Below are 25,751 nucleotides of genomic sequence, written 5' to 3'. Positions count from 1 at the left end.
TGTTCTTTTTAAACATATAGTATTTAATTAAATAAGCAGGAGTAAATGTGAACTTGAGGTGGAGGGCAACTGTAAAAATGGAAGTGCGTTTTGTGCATCTTGGGTGTTTCGAGTTGTTAAGTTAATGCATCACTGCTGAATCTGAAAGCAATCCTGCTTTGCAGGCTTTCCCCATCTTAATTTGAGTTGTAGTTCACAATGGGATTTTAAAATCAAGTCCAGGCTGAAAACTGTGTGTATAGCTGTGCAGTGAACTAATGATTTGTTAAATTAAAATGAAAAATTCCGGTTTGTTTCGTATATCGTAGATTGATTCTCTTGTAGTAGGATTTTATCTTGAAGCAAAGATGAAGTCATACCTCTTGTACAGATATTTTTACTGCGATAAGCATGTAACCTCATGCATTAAAGCATTCTAATTGCTTATGCAGTCCTAAATATTGGTAGGCAATAGCACTAAATGCCGCAAGTTCTCTTCTCGGCAAATATTTAATTTTATTAAATTAAAAGTTAGTATAGATCTGACTCATGTTCAAATACAAGAGCTGCATTTCACACTTCCCTGTCGCTCTGCTTTTCAGCCACACTTCGAGTGCCAGGTGCAGATAGTGACGATGAATCCAAAACTCCCTCTGCATCTCCTCGCCATGGTCGATCCAGGCCTTCATCCATTGCTCAGGAGTCCTCCTCTGAATCTGAAGATGGGGATTCCCGAGGGGAGGTATGTTATCTTTATGGACCAGTTTGATACCAGGAAAAACAGTTATTTAGAATGCTCAATCGCTTGTGTTTCCATACTACTTTATGGGATCTATCTCACTTTAGTAGAGACTGGTATTTAAGTATGGGCCCTGTGATACAGAGCACAGACCTAGCACTGGAGAACAAGATTCTGATGCTCACTATGTGATCTTGAACAAATTGTTCAAGTCAATATGGTCAAAACAGAGCCATTATTCAGCAGTTGTTTCTTTTTTTCATGGCTTAGCTTCAGAAAGTCAGAGCTTGATTTTCTGCAGCCTCAGATAGAGTTTGTCAGAAGAATTTTATTGAGAAGTTGTTCCTGTGAAAAATGACTATTTGGTGGAAATCTGAACTTTTTTAGGTGTTCATTTCAAACAGTTTTTTTTTTTAAATTAAACCTTTAGCAATGTTGACCTATTCTGACATTTTCAGGACCACTGTTTGTTTTGACTTGGGAGCAAAATTCACTGTTTCATGATGTAAATCCAAGATACTGCAGAATGTTTTGAAAATATGTCCAGAGCCTTTCTGAGACTTAGTTTGCCACCTTGTAAAAAGTAAACAGTGATTCTCTGCCGTACAAGGGTTGGAGAATAAAACATTAAACGCAGATGAGCACACTTAGGTTCTGAAGGCGGTATGGTATTGTATTCCCTTTTCAGAGCTCAAAATAACTGTCATTTCATGCGTGCAGATCTTTGACGTCTACATGGTCACCGCTGACTTTGTGCCTGCTGCTCCTGACAAGGAGGCCATCACTTTGAAGGAAGGGCAATATGTGGAAGTCCTTGATTCAGCTCATCCACTGAAGTGGCTAGTCAGGACTAAACCCACAAAATCGAGCCCCTCCCGACAGGGCTGGGTATCTCCAGCTTATCTGGACAAGAAATTAAAGGTAATTGATCGTCCTATGTTTATTTTTCATGTAAAATTGCTTCTTTCTCCTGCAGTTTAGAGCCATCCCTCTAAACTGAAGTGAAGGGTGAGGAGGTCATTGAAGGGGTCTGTAACATGATGGGGCTTTTTCATGTTTTGATTAGACTATGTTTTTGTGTGTGTGGAGGGGTGCCTGGGCTTGAAAGACCTAATCAGTCTCCAGCAAGCAAGAAAGAAGTTTCACACTGCTGCATTAGGGATTGCTGAGGGATTAGGGGTCTTTGAGGGATATTCCTCTGTGCGTATTGGCAAAAGCACTGTTAACCGAGAAGAATAACATGTCCTTTCTCTTGTATTGTAGTTGTCACCAGAGTGGGGATCAACAGAAGCTCCCGAATTCCCTGGAGAATGCGTTTCTGAAGATGAATACAAAAGGAAGCTGACGTAAGCACTTGTCGGATTGTACAGGCACCGCTTAGCCTTGCTGCTGTTTGAACTAACATGAATGTTGGTGTCTAGGTCCCGCCTGAGTCACCCTTTCTGTATCACTGAGGCCTGCCATCTCCCTTTTCCCTCACTTGATTCTCGCAACTTTTGCTTTGCCAGTGATTTCAGCTTGGAAAAATTTCAGCCAATTGAAATCATACTGGAAGGTGGGCTTGAAAGGAGGATTTTCCGTGATGTCCTTCTGGAGGCTCTCCGATTTCACAAAAATCTTAAACTTGTGTTGTCTCTTTTAAGTACCTCTGTACTTTGGGATGCTCTGGATTTGAGCACGATGTCTAAAGAGGGAGTGGAAGTGCTCTAGGAAGACCAGCTACAAACTTGTATTGCTCAGCTGTGTATTACTCCCTTGCAGTGCAGCGCACTACTGAGTGTGCTGTCATAGAGATATTTGCCTCTGTAACATCTTGCTGGTTCCATAACGTGCCATCTAAGTTGCTGCTGTCTACTCTGCACAGGTCCTCCTGTTGCTCGCACTCAGTTTCATCTGGCCCAGCTGTAGATGTCTGTAATGTAGGTGCCTATCTGTAAGCAGAGTGTCTAAAATCCCTTTATAGTCCAGGGAGATCTAGTCAACCTACTCAAAGGAGTCCTCTGACCAAATGTTCATCTCTGTTTTAGAGACATGTCAAAAATAATTGTGCTGATTGTTCTGCGCTTTCTTATCACCTGTTTGTCTCCCCTTCAGCATTGTTATTCAGGAGTTGCTGATCTCAGAAGAGGATTACATTCAAGATTTACAGTTCTTCCAGACTCATCACCTCAAGTACACTGAGACCTGTCGCAACGTCCCAGGAGCTGTTTCCAGTCAGAAATCCACCATCTTCAGAAACATCGATGATATTGCTCGTTTCCATTCCAGGTGGGCATCTCTTCATTTGAGACAGAAGGATAGCTTCTGTACCTGGTGTCAGAGCTACAGTAACTATGGAGGCTATAAAGGATGTGGAGCACTGACAGTTTTGGGGTGTAAAAGAGTCGATGGGCATTTTAGGATGAGATATGATGGCATTGCTTAAGTCAGAGCACAGGGCTGGGACTCCTGTAAGAGTCCCCAGGGCTTCAAGACTTCTCATGTCCTGCTTATTTCTTACCCTTTTGAGTGAATTTAATTGAGAAGTGTTAAACACGGCAATATCCTTCATTCCCTCAGTCCTTCCTTTAATCTGTATTAACCTGAGATTGCCTGGTTTAAAAGTCTGGCTGCTGGGACGGTGTGCTAGCCTTATTCCATCACCTGATCCTCAGAGGTCTTTTTTTTCCCCTCTGCAGTGTCTACCTCCGAGACTTGCAGAAATGTGACACTGATGATGACGTGGCCATGTGCTTTATTAAGCACGAGGCAGAGTTTGATAAGTACATCCAGTACCTGGTGGGGCGGATACAGGCTGAGTCAGTTGTTGTCAGCAAAGCTGTCCAGGATTTCTACAAGGTAAAACAGTAGCCCAAGTACCTACCGAACGTGCATCCGATAACCCACTGTATCGTGAAATATAGGCATTAATTCAAATATGATCCCAAAGAGGATTATTAAATATTTTCATGGGAAATCATTGTCAAATACAGTAGTTTTGTATTTACTGTCTAGCTCTTCCTAGTAGACACAATCAGTATGTCCTTATGAATATTATAAAGATTATATAGATATGAATATGTACATGATTATGTCACTGTTAACAGTATATGATGAAAGTTATATTAAATATAGGAACTTGAGGAAATGCTATTAGTCATATAAAAAAGTCAAACTCTAAATTTTATTTTCTCTAAAACTTTATCTCAATCTTTCCTCATTCTTGTATATATTTCTTTAGAGATATACAGATGAAATTTTAGCTACGGAAGATCCTTCGCAGCCACTTGTCCCACCACTGCAGCACTACCTGGAAAAACCCATAAATAGGATCCAGCAGTATCAGACTATTATCAAGGTAGGAGCTTTTGTTACACACTTTTATCTAATAGGCTTATGTTCTGCTTGGTGTAGCCTCTGAGGAAGAAGACTTCATTCTCCTTTCATATTCTCTGCGTTCATCCTGTTGTAACTCCGCTTGAAAGATGCTTGAGTGAGAAGGACTGTAATTTGGACCAGTGATGGTGATCTCTAAAGCATTCTGTAAATATGAATTCAGGGAGAGGTTCACAGTTTCCAACTCCATAAAGATCAACAAGCTTTATCCGAATGATCTTTAAATATATGTACATGTGCGCGCGCAAATGCACATACACATAAAATGTTTATACACGTAGGTATGGATATGTGCATACATATACACCCATGTGTATATATATATATATATATATGTATGTATGTATATATCCATAACAAGGAGAAATTGCTACACACTCAGCAACAGATCTGTTATAAAAATAAGCAATTTCCAAACTGTAAGATACTGACTTAGCAGTTCCCTCCTTGTATTTCATATACACATTATGGTAAGATTAGACAAAGTTCTGTTTTCTGAAAAGCTTTACACCATTTTACCGTCATGAACTGTTTCACCTCTCACAGCTTTCATCTGTCCTACAGTTTCAGGTTCTGGCCCGTACCACAAAAAAACATTTTTCAAAATAACATTTTTATAGTATTTTTCATGGGAAATAGCATTAGGATATCCAAATATTGGAAAAGTGCCAAAATTGTTACGTGTTCTAACTTGGATCATTTGAAGAAGGTTCAAATTAATTTTCTAATTTTGAACCCCTGCCCCTGAGCACAAACACCAAAGTTTTAATGGTCTCTTGGAAATGAGAGCGAGCATGGGAGCTTCCCATGTCGCCATTGCTGAGAGAGGACAGTAGGAACAAATGTGAGAAGAAATAATGCCGTTTCCTATTTTTTCCATCCTTTCTTAATTTTACCAAATATCTATTGTGTTTTTAGCACTGCCACATGAGTTGCATGCCTCGTATCATTGGCAGGGTAAGGGCAAGACAAATACAATAGATACATTTAGGATTGCTTTGGGGGTTTTATTTATTTATTTATTTTTTCAGTCACTGAAGCATGTCTGGTATATGCTTCAGCTTTGTCTTTGTTCAGTATCAATTGGTGCAGGGAAAAGCTAGGATGGATAGTCAGGGAGGCCCCAGAATGGGCTGGAAAAGAGAGGATTTGGTAGCTAAAGAGCACACAGTGAGAGAATGGGGTAAAAGTTGCTCAGATGCAAGAGCTGGAGGACAGTTTGATATCTGGGAACCTCTTCTGGTATCAAGGAAATGCTCCCCCCTGCCCCTTTTTTTTAAAAAGAAACATCTGCCCTGTAACATCGACTCCATTCATCTACAGGAATTAATCCGAAACAAAGCAAGAAATAGCCAAAACTGTGCCTTGCTGGAGCAGGCTTATGCCATTGTATCTGCACTCACCCGAAGAGCGGAAAACAACCTCCATGTCTCGCTCATTGAGAATTATCCAGGGACCTTGGAAAGCCTTGGTGAACCTATCCGACAGGTACTTGGAATTTCTCACTCAGTTTTATTGCTGCATGTGCCTTCAGTAATTTCCAAGTAGCCTTTGGTCCTAAAAGAAGCTCCTTTATGAATTATATCTGAACAGAGTATTTCCTTATTGCCTTTTTTATTGTTCAATATGTGACACATCCCTGTGCATGTGAGAGATGGGCCTACTGGTTTGATGAAGTTTTGAAGTACCAGAGCTTATGGGCCACTTCACACATAATGTAGTTATTTGCCTTTGCGAGCCACTCACCCGACAGGAGGAGATTTGGTTTGGTCCATATGTGATTTTTAAGCATTTTATTTATTGCCCCTTCTCTCCCCTTATGGGCCAGGTACATGGTCCAACTCCTGAGCTTACTGGCATCAGTGGGGTTTTTTGTGTTGATTGCTGAGGAGTTAGATGCTCACTAGGCATTTTCAGTATAAATTTTCCGTTAGTATCAGTACTGGAGGAGTCTGCCTACCTGAGACAACTGGACTTGAGTTCTGTATTTATCTGACAGGAAAGAATATCATTTAAAGGCCAATGTAGTGATGACCACTGTGTGCCCATGTCTCAGTGCTGTCAGTCTCATGCATCACCCTTAGCATTAGAAACAATCTGCTGTGTTGTAATGAAAATAAAGTGCTTAAGATGAGGATGTAACAGTAAACATTTGTTATCTGTTGGCTGGAAGATGATGGTGAGCCACCGCGGTAATTATTCCAGTTATGGCTAAGCGGTCTTCCTTCTTTTTCCCATCAGGGCCACTTCATTGTGTGGGAAGGAGCTCCAGGAGCCAGAATGGCTTGGAAAGGACACAAAAGACATGTCTTCCTCTTCAAGAATTATATAGTGATCTGCAAACCAAAGCGGGACACGAAAACAGACACGTACAGTTACATCTTCAAGAACATAATGAAGGTCTGTTCCTTACTTCCTCACCTAGTGCATCTCTCTGTCATTGAGGACTTTTATGTCCAGCTTCTGGTCATCTAAAACTAGAACATTTCACTAATTCTTTCAAACTATGTCTTTGTTTCTGAAAGCCTGTGAAGCGCAAGTAAAATCTCTGTCTGTCCCCAAATCCCTCAGTTAGCACTGTTGGAAACATGTCAGACATCATCAGAAGCCCAGGCAGATTTTTACTGTGCAGCAATGAGTTTACAGCTAAAGTGTGTTAATTAATTACATGAAATTGATGTGAATTTTGGTTGGGGTGCTGTCTATAGCATTTGCTAGAGTTCGTAGATCTTTGGTATTCGCAGTCTGTAGGATTGGTAGTAAACTGGAGAAAACGTTGTTTCAATTATATGCTACATTTCCACTAGCTCCTCTCTGCTGGTTACGTCCTTTCCTGAAGCCAATTCCTGTTTAGAAGTCAATGCGACCAACTCATCTTCAAAAATTCAGGGCCCAGATTAAAACTGTACGAAATTGCACATAGAGTTTCCCTAGGGCATTAGATGCTCAGCTCCAGTTAAAACAAACAAAAAAAAAAAGTGGATTTCTGGACCTAGCCCCAGTCAGGGCCTTCTAAAAATACTTACCACTGTCATCACTGATATTCACAGGCTGTTCCTCCCGTCCCCCCTGCAAAAAAGGACGCTTTGTCCAGAGTGCAACTGCTGTGTAATTTCTTTTCATGTAGTGCCCGACTGTGGTGTTCCTTGGTGCTGATGTCAGCCCAACAGCGCTGTGCTCTTGGAATACCCTTTAATTCTGGCTGTTGTTTTCCTGAAATGTGATAATTACTCCCAGACGGAAAATGGGAGAATGTCTGTTTGCTATTCGGAAAGCCAGGTATACTGGAAAAAGGATTGCAAAGAAATCCTGATTGCTCTTCGGCCACTGCCACTTTGCATCGCTCGTGCAGTCTGAAGAATCTTTAAAAGCAGTGTAAATTATCACTATTTCCCCTTTTGCTGTTGGAGCATCTAATATAACTTTAATGGGATTTAGGCATGACTCAAGTCCACTGAAGGGAATATATTCTGGAAGCAGGAGACTTGCTGGTGTCAAATAGTTATTTCCATTTTAAACTTTTATTGAAGATGGTTGTGGTCCACAAAGACTAGGTCCAGATCTGAACTTTCCTGAACTCTGGGATTACTGTGGGGAGCGAGGTAGTGGCCAAAAATCATCTCTAAGTAAAAAGAAAAAAAAAAAGGTGTTGACGTTCTTATGCTCCTGTTGTTACACAGCTGAACAACATAGACGTGAATGACTTTGTGGAAGGAGATGACCGGGCATTTGAAATCTGGCACGAACGAGAAGACTCAGTCCGCAAGTACCTCCTTCAGGCGCGTACAGTGAACATCAAGAATTCCTGGGTGAAGGAAATCTGTGGCATCCAGGAGCGGATCAGTCAGCCTGTCTGGAGTGAGTACAGCCCGAGATGGCCTGAACCTCCCAGTGCTACCTTGGGGATGTCTCCCTGACTCAGGAAGGCGATTTTGTTGCTAGGAGGGAGAGAACCTTCTAGGGTCATCTGCCACCTCAAAAACTAAACTAGGGTTAGAGGTTTTCCTTCAGTCACATCACAGACTGCCATAAATAACAACTCACATGACTAGGCAGCGAGTGTGCTTCAGGTGGAACGATCATAGCTGCTTCACCTGAGCTGGGGCAGGCATCTTTGTCAGCATAGGACAACAGTGTGTTTTAGAAGTTTTAACAAATTGCAGAGTTGGCACTAGAGAGGCATTTGATCTGGCAGGGATTGCAGAAGGGTAACTGACGACAGAATTTGGGGACAAAACCACAGTCCCACTCCATGAAAAGCATCAGACTCCAGTGGGAAGAGTCCCGAGACGTGACCCAGAGACCTACTGGTACCAGTGTGATTTTGTTGGGTATTGAGTCCTCCATTCCAGAGTTCTGGCTTACTTTGTTTTATCGGGACACATGGCTTTGCTTTGGATTTTTATTTTGTCATCCAGGCTGCTTCATCCTCACTGTCATTTAATACTACGCCAATTTTGTGTCCGCAGAATTTATCAGGAGGATATTAAATCCATATTGTCCAGATAGGAGCTAGAAATTATGTCCTTTACTGCATAAGTCAGTCTGGCTTCTTAGAAATCTGAAACAGATCTGTTTTTGGTGTATATGCACTGAAAACAAGTCTGGGCAGTTTATTTTTAAGCTCTTAGTGCGGTGTTCTAATTAGGAAGACTATCAAAATAATTTTACATAGCTTCTTGTGGTAGGAATAAATCAAAAGTCTCTTAACAAAGCATAGACTTTGCTGCATACAGAGCAACAGAATATTGGTTTCGTTATCAGCGGTGCACATTAACTGGGGAATTAACTTAACTGTGACAGCTGTGTGGTGTCTGAATAATGGATGTGCTTATTAAAATCATGGCCTAAAATACTTCCAGATCAGCAACAAATCCAGGATTTTTACGTCCCATCTCTAAAGCCAACAAGCAACTTTTGGCAGGCTCAACTTATTCTCAAATAAGCAAGAACAGCACGTCACCTTGAAAGTCATTACTTGCTAAAATTTTCTTTTCTGGTTCCCATTCTGAACCTCACAGTTCTGCAAAAATTCTGCCTATTGTTACTTTATTTTGCAATAGGCATTCTGTGGACGGAGCCCCCTCCTCAGGCCTGACATGCTTATTCTGATGTTTCAGTACCGCCGGACTTTGAGGAAGAACTGGCAGACTGTACAGCTGAGCTGGGAGAGACAGTCAAGCTGGCTTGCAAAGTTACAGGAGCTCCCAAGCCATCCGTCTGCTGGTATAAAGGTATAAGCAGCAAGTCATATTGCCACGAAATGCGTATTCCAAGACTGTGCTCTGTGCATATTGCTCTTTGTGAAGTTGTCAGTGGATAATCTGTAAGCTGATCACTGGGAGACACCTGAGTCTGGCTTTAAAGAAGTTAGCTACTAGGCAACCAAGCTGCAGTAGCATGGACCTGCCTGTGACTTAATGTACCCTGCTTTTCAGGTTTGCAGATAAGTCCCTACGAAGCCACATCTTGTTGCAGTTAAACAACTTCTTGGAAATGAGTAACTTGTTACACTAGCTCGGACCCTTCTATGTGATAACACAGGCAGCTCTGTGGACACGTTCCTTTTCTCAGCGTAACTATATTGCAGGGGAAACAGCTTTGCAATAAGTTCACACCTCGTAAAAATATGTTCTGCGTGCTTGCAGTCTCTTTATAAGTGTTTCTTTTACTGCACTTGGTAGCAAGTAAGAGCTTCAACTGCACAGCACATACTTTGGGAGAGTTTCATTTTTAAATGAGGATTGATGATGAATGAGATCCCCCAACAGAGCAGAGTGTGACTTGGAGCAGTGCTTTGTTCACAGGATGTACTGCAGAGAGCTGGAGGAGGATGAGCTCGTTGCTCAACTACCAGGTTCAGCTGCAGAAAACAAATACAGCTCTTGGACCTCTGACAAAAGAGCTGGATGCAATTCCTAGGGAGAAAACGTAATTGATACCAAACTATTTACTAAGACTTTTTTTTTCCCCCTGTGTCTTTAAGATGGGAAGCCAGTGGAGGTGGATCCCCATCACATTATAATAGAAGATCCTGATGGTTCGTGCACACTGATCTTGGACAACCTAGCAGGCAGTGACTCAGGACAGTACATGTGCTTTGCTTTCAGTCCTGCTGGAAGTACCAGTACGTTAGGAAAGATCCTTGTTCAAGGTAAAATCCTGCACAGATGCATTGTTTCCAAGGGGTCTGTTATGTAATCCCCTAAACATGAATATTAAGGCAATGAAGAAGTTCGGTATAATATATGCAGTATACTCCCTTGAGAAAGTTCTTTGATGGTACAGTAGTGAATTGTTCCTAGAAAATGGGGTCTTTAGGGTCTTGTGTGGAAGAATTATCTGGTCAGGGACACATCCCTTGCATCTGTCAGGGTGTTGTCATAGTTCCAGCTGTTGGCTACATTTATCCTTGCTTTGCAGTGCCACCACGGTTTGTGAACAAGGTTAGAAATGCTTATTACATTGACGGCGAAGATGCTCAATTTACCTGTACTATTGAAGGAGCACCTAGGCCTCAAATCAGGTCAGTTCTTTAGAAGTCGCTTTGGAACAAATTCTCTTTTCCCATTTTCGGTGGTCAGAACAGTCTCCTGCCCTGTCCTTCAAGGTTATGAACCCTTCATCTCTGTGTCCTCCAGCTTGTCCCCATCCCAATCCTGGCTTTTCCTGGTCCCAACCTTCTTGGCATTCTCATGCAATTTATTCCAGCAAGCACCTGAAAAGAAACACCTACAGAAAATACCTGATATAGGACTGTATCAGATCTAATGCCTTGACAACATTTTATGAATCCTTCATGTTCCCTGCCCTACACTTGAGTTGATTCTATCAGCAACCAGTCTGGGGTATTCAGATAAAAAGCTCAATATAGCTTCTCGGGATTGGGACCACTGCTCCCTGCATTGGCTAATGAGATTTCTTGAGCGGTATCTCATAGGCCTGATGAGTACAAGTATCCATGTGTGATCTATCTGTAGCTCTGTCTGCCAGGAAATTAAAGCCAATGTGGGATCCAGACTTTTCTCTAATGGTTGACTCTTGAGATGTTTGCCTACTGGCCTGATAGGTGGATGAGTGAGCTGGGGACTCCTTGACACTGCATATTTTCTCCTGGTTTACATTCAGTATTTTCCCCATGCAGGTGGTACAAAGATGGTGCGCAGCTGTTGGACACATGTAAATACCAGACTTTCAGTGAACCACGGAGTGGCATGTTAGTCCTGGTGATCAAGAACCCTGCCAGGGAAGATATGGGATACTATGAATGTGAAGTAAGTTCAAAGAGATGTAAAGATCTGCTGTCTGACATGTCATAAATAGGAGAATTCCTTTTCCTCGGAGAGATTGTATGAGATTAGTGGCTGATTAATTGTTGTTGCATGTCATGTCAGAAAAGCTCATCATAAAAGTGAGGTTCTCCTGAAGTGGGCCTGGTCTGTGATCATCCCAAAGCTTCAGAATATTCTGATCTGAGATTTTGGTTGTTCAAATAAGAACAGCTTATTCTGGAGCTTAAAGACAGATCCAGACCTCTAGGGCTACCTCTGTGCAAAGTTTAGGAGCAATTGGACATGAAGTTTTGTTTCTGGACCATTTTTAAATTAAGAACAGATTCATGCTGCTGCAAAGAAAGCATCCAAACCCCAAAGAAAAAATTAGGTTTCAATACAAGTGAAAACCACTGGAATTCCTGTTTATTTAAAAAGTATACCTGGAAGCATCTAAGAGATTAAAATATTTTAAATGTAATACAAAAAAATCTTTTAAAAGTTAGTCACAAGTTATGCATTCATTGTAATAAAATACGAACAAGCTCTCAGGGCTCAGGTATAATAACAGTTGACCATAATTTATGAACTTATCATGGGTCAGCTGAACGATGGTAAATGGCTCTTAGCTCACAGCAGCTTCAGTTATTCTGCATAAATTGCTAGGTAATCTGATATAATTTAATGACTTCTACTAAAAGTTTAGCAAAATTACATTACTTTGCATTTGTGGTAAGCTAAGATCCCCAAATCCCTTATTTCCTGGGCTGAATAAGACTTGGTGGACAAATGGCTGATAAACAAAAACCCCTGTTTGACTACCATTTAAATGGCAGAAGATAGGAATATGTGTCTGTTGGTGGAGATAGAGCCACCTCAGGGCAGAGCCACAGGCTGCAGAGCAACCTGCAAGTAACTGTAGGTTAGCCTATGTGCTGTAACTTGTCTGTGCACACGAGTCATTTGTGCTAAAGCATTATAATGAACTCCGCTGAGCAGCAACGTCTTCATTCAGACCCTAGCTTAGGTTTTGGGGTCACGTCTTCCTCCCTTTCTGCTGAGAGTTGCAATGAATTTCCTAACTTAGCTGCAGTATCGTATAGAAGAGTTGTATCGTATAAAACCATCCTGCATTTTATTCAGTACTGCATGATTCTCTTTAGCTGGTGAACAGATTAGGGTCAGCGAAAAGCGGAGCAGACCTTTACCACCACAGTGCAGCAGCCCTGACTCAGGAGAGGAGAGGAGATCAAGCCATTACCATAGAAGGTATGATCCTTGACCAGCTCTGTGAGTATGTCAGTGATTTACTCGAAAACCATCTCACTGAGGATCGAATATGTTTGCCATCTTATCCATGTTGATTGTCGGTGTACACGTATCTGTATGTCTATCGAGAGGTGCATGGGTATGTTGCAGCTCAGCTCTACAGCCATCACCATCTGTTGATTTCTAAACCTGGCAAATCAACTTCATCATATAATGCTCAAAAGTGCATTATATGGAAAAAGAGGAGCAAGTGAAGGGTATGTCACACCACCACTAATGCAAGAAAATGTTTCTCTTCCCGTTGGAGTACTTGAAAAGGTGTGGGTCAGTTTGGCAGAACATGAGTTAAGGGTTGCTGACAAAAAAACCAGGGTCCTGTAAGTAAAGCTGCAGGTGTATTGTGATCTCTTCCTGAAATACCACTGAGCAGCATCTGGAATGATTGAGAAAGCAGAACTAATAGCTGTATGTCCTGAGCAATATTACTTCACCCGTTAGCAAGGGCTGTTCAGGTATTACACCCCACATAGTCGTAGAACCTATTCCCTTTTTTTCTGCATTTTTTTTTCCAATTGAATTGATAGGGTGATGTGGACTGATCTTACACCCATCCAGTGAGGCATCTCTTTCTTAGCACTTTTACGGTGCGACTGCTTGAAGTTATCTTCTTATTCAGCGTGAATTCAGACTGAGTTTAGATGAGAGGCTTCATCTGAGTAAGGACTGTTCACCGACATGGGAAGCTGGTTGCTGATACTAGTTAGAAGTATGCTTGGCCTACTGGGCATGGGCACAAGCACTGTCCTTGCAGTCCTTTATCAGAAAACCATCAAAAGTTCAAAAGCATTGCAGGGAGAATGGTGTTAGTACAGCAATACCGTAACCGTCTCAGTAGGATAAACCTTGAAGTATTTGAATGCTTTGTCCTTGCTGTGACCTAAAGAGAGAAAAATAAGTTGCACGCAAGACGTAGAGGAACACAGACAAATTACTGTTAGGGCAGCATGTCTTGATGAAGTTTTCTTGTACGGAGGCAGAAGATGTTATAAAAATGAACAAGGGTTGTAAAACAGCGTTAGAAGCATTGCTCAGCTCTCGGGGTTTTAAATATATACATTCAGCCCTGAATTACTCATATGCTGTAATACCCACAGCGATAAAAGATTTTGTGAGGTTGATTGAAGAAACGTGATCTGGAGATTGCCTGGAGGCTGTGGAAGTGTTAGGAAGTCGTTTGTGATCGGTGCTGTGCTGTTGCCCAGACTTGGCTATAGGGAAGGAAATGACTCATCTTCGCAGAGGAATCAAGAGCGAGCTGGTTCAGGACGAAGGGAGCAAAGAGTAGTGCTGAGCCAGGCTCACCCATGAGACAAGATGATTGTTTTGAACAGAATCACGTCAGGGATGAATCTGGCATAATGCCCTTGACCGAAGAGGGATTTTGCCGCTTTCTTGACAACCAAGAACCAGCCTCGATCTAGCTATCGAGGAAATCAGGTTCATCTGGCAGAGAAAAGGAGGACAGATGGATCTCACGAAGGCTTTCTCTTTCCATCTTTATAATCCTTGATTGATTGATCCATTGATTGATGCTCATTTTTTGTTTTTTGTTTTTTGTTTTTTTGTTTTTAAAACAAGCTGGAAAATTGTAGTTCAGATGTCATAGAAGAAATAACTATATTTCAGTTCATTAGTCCAAAGCAATTAACATCTGTTTACATTTTCTTTTGAAATTTAAGCAAAAGAGAATTAATTTAAAGGAATTTTTAAAATCTTGTGTAAGCCTGTTCAAAACCTGAAAGGTTTATGAAAAGTCTCTTACATTTATTTTCAAAATATTTTCCTAGAGGTTAATAATTATGCTTGTAAGTGATTAAACTGTGTAGATAACTAATGAGATGTGTGGGAATTTATTTCGTGTAGATGAAAACATACAGTTGTATTAAAAATTTTAATACAAAGAATGTTTTACTATAATTCCTGCAGATAAATTAAAGAAGTGGAAAGCTCGGTTGGCTTGAGATACAAAACAGCAGGACAAAAAAATCTGAATGCAAGATCTGTTAGCTGCTGACTTAATATCAATAAATGTTCTGTATCACCGGGTTTCTGTGTTTTTGTTTATTAACGGCACTCAGTGCTCCACCAGCTAGTCCACTTCTCCCATTGACTTCAGCAGGAGTTGGGTTGCAACCCAAGAACGTGACTCTAGGTGGGCTCTAGCTGCAGTTTTTAGGGACAGTTTCAGAAGCGTTGAAGCAAAAGAACCTATTTTTAGGGATGCTTCCAACTCAGATTTCAGACTGGATAATTCTGAGCAATGCTCATCCCCTTGCATGCTTCTTCAAGGTTGAACTGGAACTTCAAAACATGTGTCGGTGTTGTGTTCCTGGTTTTTGGCCTGAGAGAGAGAGCGTGGGCCAAAAGGTTCCCATATAACATTTTGGAACCGGGAAAATACCTGTCTGCCACAGGGGTGTCCTCACCGCAGCGTTAGTTTGACTTAACCTCAGCTCAAATTCAAACTCCTCATTTTGGTAGCTTGATTCTGTGTGCCATCACTAAACAGGGAGGAAAGGGGCTGGATGAGCAGCATGGAGGAGCTCTGAATGCCGCAGTAGCTCGCGAGCCAGAAGTGTTGGAGAACCTCTGCCTCAGCAGTCCTCTTAACTTGAGCTTAAAGCACCACTGGTTCGAGCTAGAGGTGCACGCGTGTGACGCAGGGTTGACTTTGAACGAAGCTGTGCTAGCCCCGCGGCCACCACATGTTAACAACTGTCAGGGTCATCCTGCAGGCTCGCATCTATTCCATGTAAAACATCATTGCCCAGTTCTGGTCACGTTATACCTGTTTGCCCAGGGGACGAAGGGCGAGTATATTCATTTGCAAAAAGAGCGTTTAATTGATTTGACCATGATACCATAATTAAATTAAGCCTGGTTAAACTGAAATATATTTTCTCCCCAAGAGATACTAAGAGTGCTTCCTTTATTTCCAAATAGTTCACTTATTGGCAGCTGCCCAGCTCATAGGACAGCACCAGGTGGTGGCAATCGCAGCAGGAACATCAAGGAATCGCAAGATTTATCTAGAGAAACATTTAAGCATCTTCCATCCAGATCAGTGCTGATGAACAATGATGGGTTGGTGGGACATGGAGTGAGCAAGACTTGCTTCTTCCCTCAACAAACCCGGAACTGAAATCTTGCTCATGGGAAGGATATTAAAAACAAAAATCCAGTGAGATGTCTTCAAAGGGGGCTGATGCAAATGCAGGCTTCAACTTTCGCCTGCTGAGGTCTGTCACGAGAATTTATTTTCTCAAGGATGGGAAAGGAGCAGAATGAAAACAGCTACAGGACTTTCCTCTGTGTGAATGACATCAAACAAGTCAGGGCCAAACCTAAAATCAGGCAAAGGCTGAGGGAATCAAGCCCATTTTTGAGGCAGAATTTCTTTTGTTTTTTCATTTCGAGCTTTCCTTTGCTCTGACAAATCCTGCCAAGGAAGAACATCTGATTTTTTGTCTTTATTAAAAAATCCCAACTTCAGGGAAGATGTCTGAGCTTCCCACAGGGTAAGGATGGACAAACAGGAAAAATAAAAAACAAGGAGAAGCACATGTTTTCTGAGATAGTTCTGTGTAGGTTTGGACTTGCAGTATAGTCATCATGGCTATTTGCTGCTAATTATCATTGCTCCTAACAGCTGGAAACTCACTTTATGGGCATTTCAGTGGACATCTGCAAAGTGGGAATTTCCTCATTTGTATGCAAGTGCTCTTATTTTTTCTGTCAGCATGATACCTGCTAACTCTCCTTGCGAATTGGCTCAAAAGGTTGCAGAGCTGGGCCTTTTGGCACATGCTCAACCCTGGGGCAAGGGATTTTATAGGCTGCCAAAAAAACAATCAGAATGCTTTTTTACTACCCACGGGGGTAGTATTTGTTTCTTATTCCTATGGGAAACATTTTTAAAATACTGAAGGTTTAGGCACCAAAACAGGGTGTTTTAAAATGGAGCTTTTTAGCCAGTTTTGTCGTGGCCCAAATTATGGTTTGGGTTGGCACTCTTGCTTTGCAAGCCACATCAGGGACATGAGGAAAAGTCTTAATCTGGCACAGATTTTGTCTATCTTGATAAGTAGTTGAGGATATTGCTAGATATTGTCTGTGCCTTTGTTGTACCTTGTCGAGATTAGTGGAAAGAGTCTTGGGCAGGAGATTGGACTAGATTACCTCTTGAGGTCCTTTCCAATCCAAATTATCCTATCCTATCCTATCCTATCCTATCCTATCCTATCCTGTCCTGTCCTATCCTATCCTCTCCTGCCAGCGCTGACTGGGAATGAAACCATGTTATTTGTCTACGGGGTAGTTGTTCTGCAAGGACATGAGCTTGAGAAGCCATTTATATGTATGAAAAGCTTTTGTCTTCTCTCTGCCCTCAAGACTTTGAGTTGTCTTGAGGTCGGAGTTGCGTCTTCCTCTGTGTAATGCTTCTCTGTGTACAACCTCTGTACATTACTTCATCTGTACCCACCAGCTGACCTAGCCTCTACAGTGCCTTGCAGTGGCACAGTCCTGTACAAATATTTAAATTTCAGCTAGTTTCCAGTGCAGGGCCCAGCAAATCTGGTATTGCAAAGTAGGACAAATAATACATTATTCTGTAAGTGGTAGCTTCACGGTCTCTTCTGCCGTCCTCTCAGGTTTATAAGCTCATTATCAGCCCTGTCATCCTTCCCCCTCCCTTCTCCAGAAGCGCTGGTCAGTCTGGTACCTGCTCACTCCCCTTCCCCTTCTCTGCAGGAATAACATCATTCTTGCACATAAGGCTCCGTATCGGCACAACAGGGCACAGCTGGGTTCATCTCGCTGGTCTTAAGAGAGGTGTTTTTGTCAGAGCAGCCCACGTAGAGTTGAGCTTGGAGCTGGCCTCCTTCGTTCGTTGTTACCGCCCATGTTCTGCAGGTCATCTGATGGGAGGCTGAGTGTGTGCGCAGTGCGGTGCAGTGATTGCAGCATGGTGAGAAACGTCTGCCAGGAGCTCGGTGTGCCGAGCTCCTTATTGCGAGTCCTAGCTAGGGTCCCTCCTGCTGGGATTTCGGCATCAACTCCCTGCTCTAGGGCTGGGGAGAAGGACGCAACTGCAAATGTCTCCTTTGGTTGTGGTGGGTGGGGTGACACTGACACGTTCCTTTTACCTTGAAGAGAGAAAAGCTGTTCTTCTTGTCTATAGGAGAGACTTCCCCACAGTCAGAGACGGAGACTTCTGTCCAGGCCTCACTTGAACGCGCCGATAAGGAGATCAAGACGGCTCTAAGGAAGCTTGTGGATTCAGCGTCACTGCTTGTGACTCTTCCGCCAGGCGCGAGAGGAGGAGCTGGTGGTCTCGGCCTTCTCGAGTCCGTGCCTTCTGCCTGCTCAGAAAGGGGAACTGGGCCTCCTCTGATAGCTCACGAAGCCAGTACCCAAACCCAAATTGCTGCAGGGCATGGTAGGTCTGGAATTAAGCGGGAAAATGTCCTATGGAGTCAAGAGAGACAAAATTGCTGAACTCACCAATAATGATTTTTTCCTAAGTTTTTTTGTTCCTTTGTATTCTGAACAGTTGCAGGTTAAGAGAGAACATTCAGACACCACGACACCTGGGGCTATAGGCTGGGGACACAAGCTTAGCTTCATATCTAAGCAGAGTTTTTAGTCTGCCGCCTCTCCAAAGTGGAGGCATAGAGGATTTTTCCAGTTCTGGACTTGTTTTAATGTTTTGAGGGTATTTTTTTTCCATTGCAATTTCAGAAGTTATTTGGTTTTGGATTTGCTGAGATGGGGGAAGGAAGGTTGCTTCTTTTTTCCTTTTCTATCTCTCTTTCTCTCTCTCTCTTTTTATTTATTCATTTATTTATTTTTTAACTCTTTGCCATTAGCAAGCTGGAAATTTCTTTAACACCCCCTTACCGGCTGCTGTGGATTTTCTAGGATCTTGGGCATGACAACTTCACTTGCGTTTCACTGGCACTGGAGACTTAATAGATTACTCAGCAGTTGCCCTGTGATTAAAACCAATGCTGTGCGTGATTACGTCTTGCTAGGAGAATCTGGCTTTCATGCGTGCGTTGTTTTTAAAAATATGAGTGGGCTGCAGTCCTTCTTCTGCTTCTCCTTATGCTTGCTGCCATAACAACTTGTCTGAGTGGTCGCTGTGTCAAGTCAGAATAACTGTCCTTAAACCAGTGTGACCTAAAAAGGACACTGTCAAGCAGCCTTCAGCCTGCAGACTCCAGATGCTGTTTAAAAAATGGGATCTTTTTGTCTAAAACTTAACAAGAAAAGATGGATTTCATGGAATCAGACCCCAAAATCCAACATGAGAAATGAATGGGCTTTAAAGCCTCTTCTCCTTTTTAGGGGAAAATTATCCATGAAAATAACCTCTGGTAAAGCAGGATGACTCAAAAATCATCAGAAGCAGATGCCAAATAGGACAGATTATTTACTTAGCTGTAACTAAAGAAACGATGGAGCAGTGAATAGCAAATGGAATAGTTTTTCAGTCCTTTAAACAATTGAAGGTGTTATTAACATGGGGAATTATTTTAATAAATTGGAGACTTGACAGCTGTCCCTTTTATCACGCACTTTGATTAAAAAAGAGGCAAATATTTCAACAGTGCTGGCTATAGGAAAGCACAAGTACGTTTCCTATCCACCTGTGCTCTCTGATCCTACCAGTAATGCTGTGAATAACCATGTTTTCCGTCCTGGGAGAGCTGTCCTATGCCGTTCCTGAAAGCTGCTGCTTTTTTTCCAAAACCAGCCATCATTAAACATTCCCAGAGCGCTCCGCCAAAGACCTTTCCTGCTGGGAAGATGATGTCTCTCAATTTGACATTTGACTCCTCAGATGAAAAAGGGGCTGACGCTCTTTATCCTAGGAGGTAGCTCAAACAGTCAATATCAAAGGACAATTGGTTACTTTTGGAATGGAAGATCAAACCAATTTTTGAGGATGCATCTGGTAAAATAATAATGAAAGAATAAGACTATCTAAACTGCCATCGAGCACTGGGCATTTCATCATATCCACATGGTGGAAGTCAAACACACTTAAATTATCTAGTAAAATGGATGCATTGAATAGACATTTTCCTTTCAGTTATCATGTTTCTTGTTGCGTCCCTATTGGCTGCCTTTCCTATTTGTGCCTGTGTGTGTTTCCTCAAAAAAAAGTTAGTTTTGCCCAGTCACCGGTGTTCCATCATTCAGCGTCTCAGATGTTATTCAATCCCTTTGCTGCATGTTGTCTTCTCAAAAGGGCCAAATCCTCCTCTTAGCTTCAGCGATTGCTCTTGGCTGAAGTCAGATGGACTCGATCGGAGACTGGTTTCAGGTGTGCCTTCATCAGTGACGTGTCTAACTTGCCTTATTTCTGCTGCCAGACAAAGCACGAAGCCAAATTCCAACTGAAGAACCAAGTGCAACAAAACCCAGGCCTGGTCCTTCCCGCAAAGAGACGGCTGCTGGAGCGGAAAGGGCTCAGGAACGCACAGTTCCCATCACCAGGTAAATACAGATCCTGCACACAGATTTCTGAACACGGCAGACTTTGTCGTAAGAGAAACAAGTTCTAGTTAAGGAAGTAGGTGGTGACTCAAAGTGATTCTTGTGGGTTTAGTGGAATCCTTAGAGTCCTGTTAACTTGTGTGTCGTGCAAGAAGGATGGAAAAAGTTGGGGAGAAATTAATTCCCCAAACAAAATCTTCTTGTATTAAGTTTAAGTAAATAATGGTAAACTTGAGAGTCTAATCCTATATCTCCGTAGTTGTGTGTGACTGTGTAATGATATTTACTCTTGGTCTTCATGAAAGAACATCACCAGCCATGGAGGCAGGAGACTGGTATAGAAGAGAAGGAGATGTGGTCTGGGATGTGCACAGTGAAGTTTATATTGAGACCACGGAAAGAACTCGTGTGTATAAGACTGAGGAGAAGACCCCAACAAGTAAGGAACAACCTTGTTTTCCTCTCCCTGATCCCATGATTGTCCCGTTGTCTTCTCCTTCGGTGATATCTCTCGGTGTCTGTTTTCTGAAGTACTTGTATTTCTCGAGCAGTAACTATTAAACAAAAAATAACGCATAAGCCAGCAAACAGGAGGGCTAAAGGTAATGCCAGTGAAAATAAACCCATATATGATGCTGTGATATCTCTTGATTTGACATTCAACCAATGTCACATCCTAAATGGCCAGTCCTGGAAATCCCATTTGAGCAACTCAGCTTTCATCAGCAGACCATGAATAAATTTATGGTATCGTGATGGCCGCAAACCCTTGTGTCTCACCAGGTGCACCCTACATGCAAGTGACAATCGAGGATGTGCAGGTGAATTCTGGGGAGCCTGCCAAATTTCAGGCAGTTATTGAAGGAAACCCTCAGCCTACTGTTTTGTGGTTTAAGGTGAGTGAAGATGTTTCCCTGACAGGGAATAAGGACCACAGAAAGGATTACAGAGCAGTATTTTTGTGGGGAATTTCTTTTATTCTTTTATCCTATGCCTCTTACACTGATTCGGGGTCACGTCTATAGACTGTGATACAGAGATTGTCAAATCAGCTTCAGCTGTCTCTGGGACCCGCAAATGCCTGTTGGGTGTTGGAGATATTTTTTCTACCTTCTCTTTCATGTTATCACAGAATAGTTGAGGTTCAAAGGAACCTCTGGAAATCGTCTAGTCCAACCCCACGGCTCAAGAGCTAGAGCAGGTTGCCCAGGACTCTGTCCAGTTGGGTTTTGAATATCTTCAAGGATGGAGAATCCAGAACTTCTCTGGACAATCTTTTCCAATGTTCAACCACCCCCACAGTAAAGAAAGTGTTTTTTTCTTATGTTCAGACAGAATTTCCTGTGTTTCAATTTGTGCCCAGAAGTGCCTTTTCATGAGAGGACAATGTAGGAACAGCTGTACTGGTTCACCACAACCATGCACCTTGACCTGTGTTGTCTCCAGTGTCACTGTAGCCCCTTCAGCAGGGAGGGGCAACCAAGACGGTTTAGGAGACCAAGATGCGCAGAAAGTGGGATCGGTGGCTGCCGGAGACCCACCAAGATGTGTACTGTAGTTTTGGGGTCAGGGATGGGCTCAAGAACGGTTTGTCAACATGACTTCCACGTACTGTATCTTTTCTATAGCAAGTTAGTAAAAAAAACCAGTGACTAATGACCTTGAGTATCCCATGGAAAGGAAAGAGAAATCATTTATTATTCCTCAGAATACTGATGTGCCCCTGAAGTGAGCAAGCATTTTTCAGTAATGATTGCCTGTAACTCTCCTGTCCAACAAACTGGTTTTGTACACATAAGTTTTATTCCAGTTTTTTCTATCTTCCGTCTGGAAAGTGCAAGGATGAGCTACTCAGAGAAGTAAATAAAATACAAAAAAACCCTTAAAAAACAAACAACAAACCAAGAACCTCCCCCTCACACACGCACACACACACACACACGGACAGCTAGGAAAGAATAGCACAAGGCAAGAATATATGATATACCCTCTTAATGCTCTCCCAATCTCTGACATTTTCAGCTCAGAGATATCCTGAACTAGCTGAATTTTATCTATTTACTGACCCACAGTGAAGCTCCCTTCCACATGTTTATGTAGACTCCCCGTGGAGCCACGTAAGCTTCTTGCAAGTACAATCTTCTTTGGCAAAGAGTTCGATCCATCTACAATGTGTTGTGTCCTTCTGGTTGTTCTGTGCATATCTGCCACGAGCTTCACGTGGTGGCCCTTAGTTCTTCCACCAGAAGCAGTTAATCCCTGCCCACTCTCTCCAGGCTATTTGTGATTTTGTAGAGCTCTGTAATATCGTATTGTATCATAGAGCTTCCTTCCAGGCTGAAGAGTCCCAGCTTGCTCCATCAGTCCTCACGTGGAAGCAATTACAGAAAGTGCATTGCCACATCAAGCACCCGTGGCAAACCAAGGATTTACAAGATGATGTTTTCAATCTGATTCTTCATTTCTCCCCTAATAACTTGTAACCTGTGGTATACTTCTGACTACCACCAAGCACTGAGCTGATGTTGCCACGGAGCTACTGTAGCCCAAAATTTTGTTCCAGTGTAATAAGGATCAGCTGTGAGCCCAACATTTCATACGGGAAAATAACGTAGCGTCACTTTACATTTATCTGTATTAAATTTCATCTGGAATTTTATTTCCCACTCAGGCAGTCTAATAGGATCCTTCTGCAAATTGTCATAATCTGCTGTGTAAATTGTGTCATGCACGCCCTCCTTTCAGATCATATATGACTATATTAAGCAGCAGACGAGCCAGCACAAGCTGGAGACCAGGCAGGAGTTAAGCAGATGTTCTTTGGGCTCCCCTGGGCTGACTGCCTCTTGCCTAGGAGAACTGAAGGGAAAACCAGCCCTGGTGATCTCTCCCAAGCCTTTTTCCCTATGAATGGGATGTTAAACAAAAAATGCTAATGAATAGCGTAGAAGCTGAAAAACATTTAGTCGTGGGGGACTTTGTCAGCCAGCGTTTTATTATTGAGGTTTGCTAGCCTAAATGCTTAAAGGGTTTGTGTTTTAGCCCTGCTGGTGTATCTCATTCCTTGAAGAGAAGGAACATCTATTTCTGTCTTGATTTTCAGTGCCACAATATCATTTCTTTCCCTCAGGGCACTTCCTTGTTGACAGACAGCCACAGGCTCCATCAAGTGAAGGAAGGAACAACATATTTCTTAGTCCTGGACAATGTTGTCTCAGAAGACGGTGGTGTTTATACCTGTGTTGCCAAAAACGCTGGAGGAGAGGTTTTGTGCAAAGCAGAGCTTATTGTACATGAAGGTAACTTAATTTTTTCAGCTCCATGAGTTGCTTTCAGTGCCATTGCAAAATATATTCTGTTGCAGTCTTTTTCTGGTATGGTATCTCCCCTGTATTCCTGCTTGGCATTTGCATGCTACCAACATGGTAGGATCCCGTGAGGGTAAATGGTCTAATGAACTACATCTATGAAGAAATAAGCTGGTTTTTTTTCGAGACTAGATGATGAACTGATGCAATGGACCACAGAAGGGGGGGCCATACTTCCGATGGTGTTCCGCTCTTTAGCATGGCTCTTCTGATGTATGTCAGATGAAGATACAGCCCCAAAGTCCATGTTGGCAGGCTCTTTCATCAAACAGCTACACCTAATTGTGTGCAGAAGCTTAGAGAAGGACCCTGATAATTTTCCCTGCCTTAAGTTGTCCTGTGATAGTTTTGCGCATTATTTGCAAGGCATTGTAATCTGAATATTAATCCTTACCTTTTCTTTCATTGCCAAAGCTAAGAAAGACCAAGCAGCGAAGAAAGTGGCCACCCGGAGAAAGCTCCATTCCCTCTATGAGGTTAAGCAGGAGATCGGAAGGTAAATAATTTTCCAGCTTTATAGCGTCCTTGCAGGGAATATCTAACTGCCCGTCTGAGCTGCTGCTTCGGTACAGAGCAAGTCGCTGTCTAAAGAGTCTGAAAGTAAGGAGGACCCATCCCAGCTTTCTGAGCAGCTTGTGAAACAGTGCTGATGCTATCTAGGCAAAGCAATACCCAAAGGGTACCCAGGGAAGGGTGCCCAAGACATGGACCTTAAGTACTGCCACTGGGAAAACCCAGCAGCTTCCTTGGAATACCTGCATTTGCCTGGTGGGACAGCAGCACCCGTTCCCCACCATAACAGATACCTGGTGGCCTGCACAGATGAGGCCAGCATCTGACCCCTCCTCTGATTTCCAGCCTCAATGGGAATAAACAGCAGCTAGAGCCTGGCAAGACAGCTTCTGTACTCGGGGACAGCCCTGTGACCAGCAGGCTGCCTTATCTGCTGGTACCAAACGTGTTCCAGTGGGTCTCTGGGTTGTGATGGACCCACAGCTGCACCCTTGGGTGATATCAGCGTCACAGCCCCATGGCGACGTACGTACAAGCCCCACGTCCATCCCAAGGATCCAGCAGCAAGCCTGCATCACCTGGAACAGCTTTTCACTCCGTGGAAGTTGGTTGTTTAGTTTTGGAGGCAGCCAGGAGAGGGCAATATCACCTCGCACAGAGGAAAATCAGCTTGTGATGTTGGAGAGTTTAAGACCTGAGCAGTAGGCAGCCGTCAAAGGCTGGGACCTGGAAAGGTCTGCAGCTGCTGCGCAGAGGGCTTTGAACCAAGCCTGAGCAGGGCTTGTCCTTTGATTTTGCACAGGGGCTGCTTCAGCTTTGTGAAACGAGTTGTGCACAAAGGGAACAGAGTGTCCTGTGCTGCCAAATTCATACCTCTGCGAAGCAAAACGAAGGCTCGAGCACATCAGGAGAGGGATATTCTTGCCCCCCTGTCCCATGATAGAATTACCAGGCTGCTGGATCAGTTTGAAACACGGAAAACCCTGATTTTGATCCTGGAGTTGTATCCTTTTCTGTGCTGCTTTTCTGAGGAGGCTGGGAAGTACTGGGCAGACCTCGCTGGTAACTAACTGAACAAATAACGATATTTAGTTTTTGCCTGAGGTGAACAAACACCCAGTCTTCCTCCACACTGCAGCATAGCATGGCTCTGTGAGCTCCTCAGGCATTATGGTCACAGCGGTCACTGAAGTATCATGTTCCAGCAAAAGTCCGGGCACTTGTGTGCACAGTGTGAGTGAGTTGTTAAGCACCAAAGCTCTTTTCTGAAATGTCCGGGAGTGAAGGGCTCTGTCCCAGTGAGATCCAGTCTGGGTGAGCACCGGGGAAAAGCCCATACTCAACAGGTACGTTGTAGCACGTGTCTCATCCCTACCATGCCCTGCCTGTGGGGAGCACCAGTTTAGAGCAGGCCAATGCCATTGCACTTCTGGGAGGACACTTCTGCAATAGAGGCCTTCAGGGATCATGTGCGTGTCGCGCTGCCTGAGATACCTTGTGAATTCTGCTCACTCTTACTTCAAACTGTCTCGGTTGGGTGGAGATGGATGCAAAACACAAGTGAGAATTTAACCGTAGCTGCATTTTCCCTTAATGCCACTGCAAGATGCTCCAGCGAAGAGCTCCTCGACCGTTTGTTCAAGAAGGGTGTTGTCACTGAAGCAGAGGTAA

This window comes from Apteryx mantelli, chromosome 2 (assembly GCF_036417845.1).
Source record: "Apteryx mantelli isolate bAptMan1 chromosome 2, bAptMan1.hap1, whole genome shotgun sequence".
Classification (NCBI taxonomy): domain Eukaryota; kingdom Metazoa; phylum Chordata; class Aves; order Apterygiformes; family Apterygidae; genus Apteryx; species Apteryx mantelli.
The sequence above is the reverse complement of the archived record's forward strand: the minus strand, read 5'-3'. Positions refer to the sequence as shown.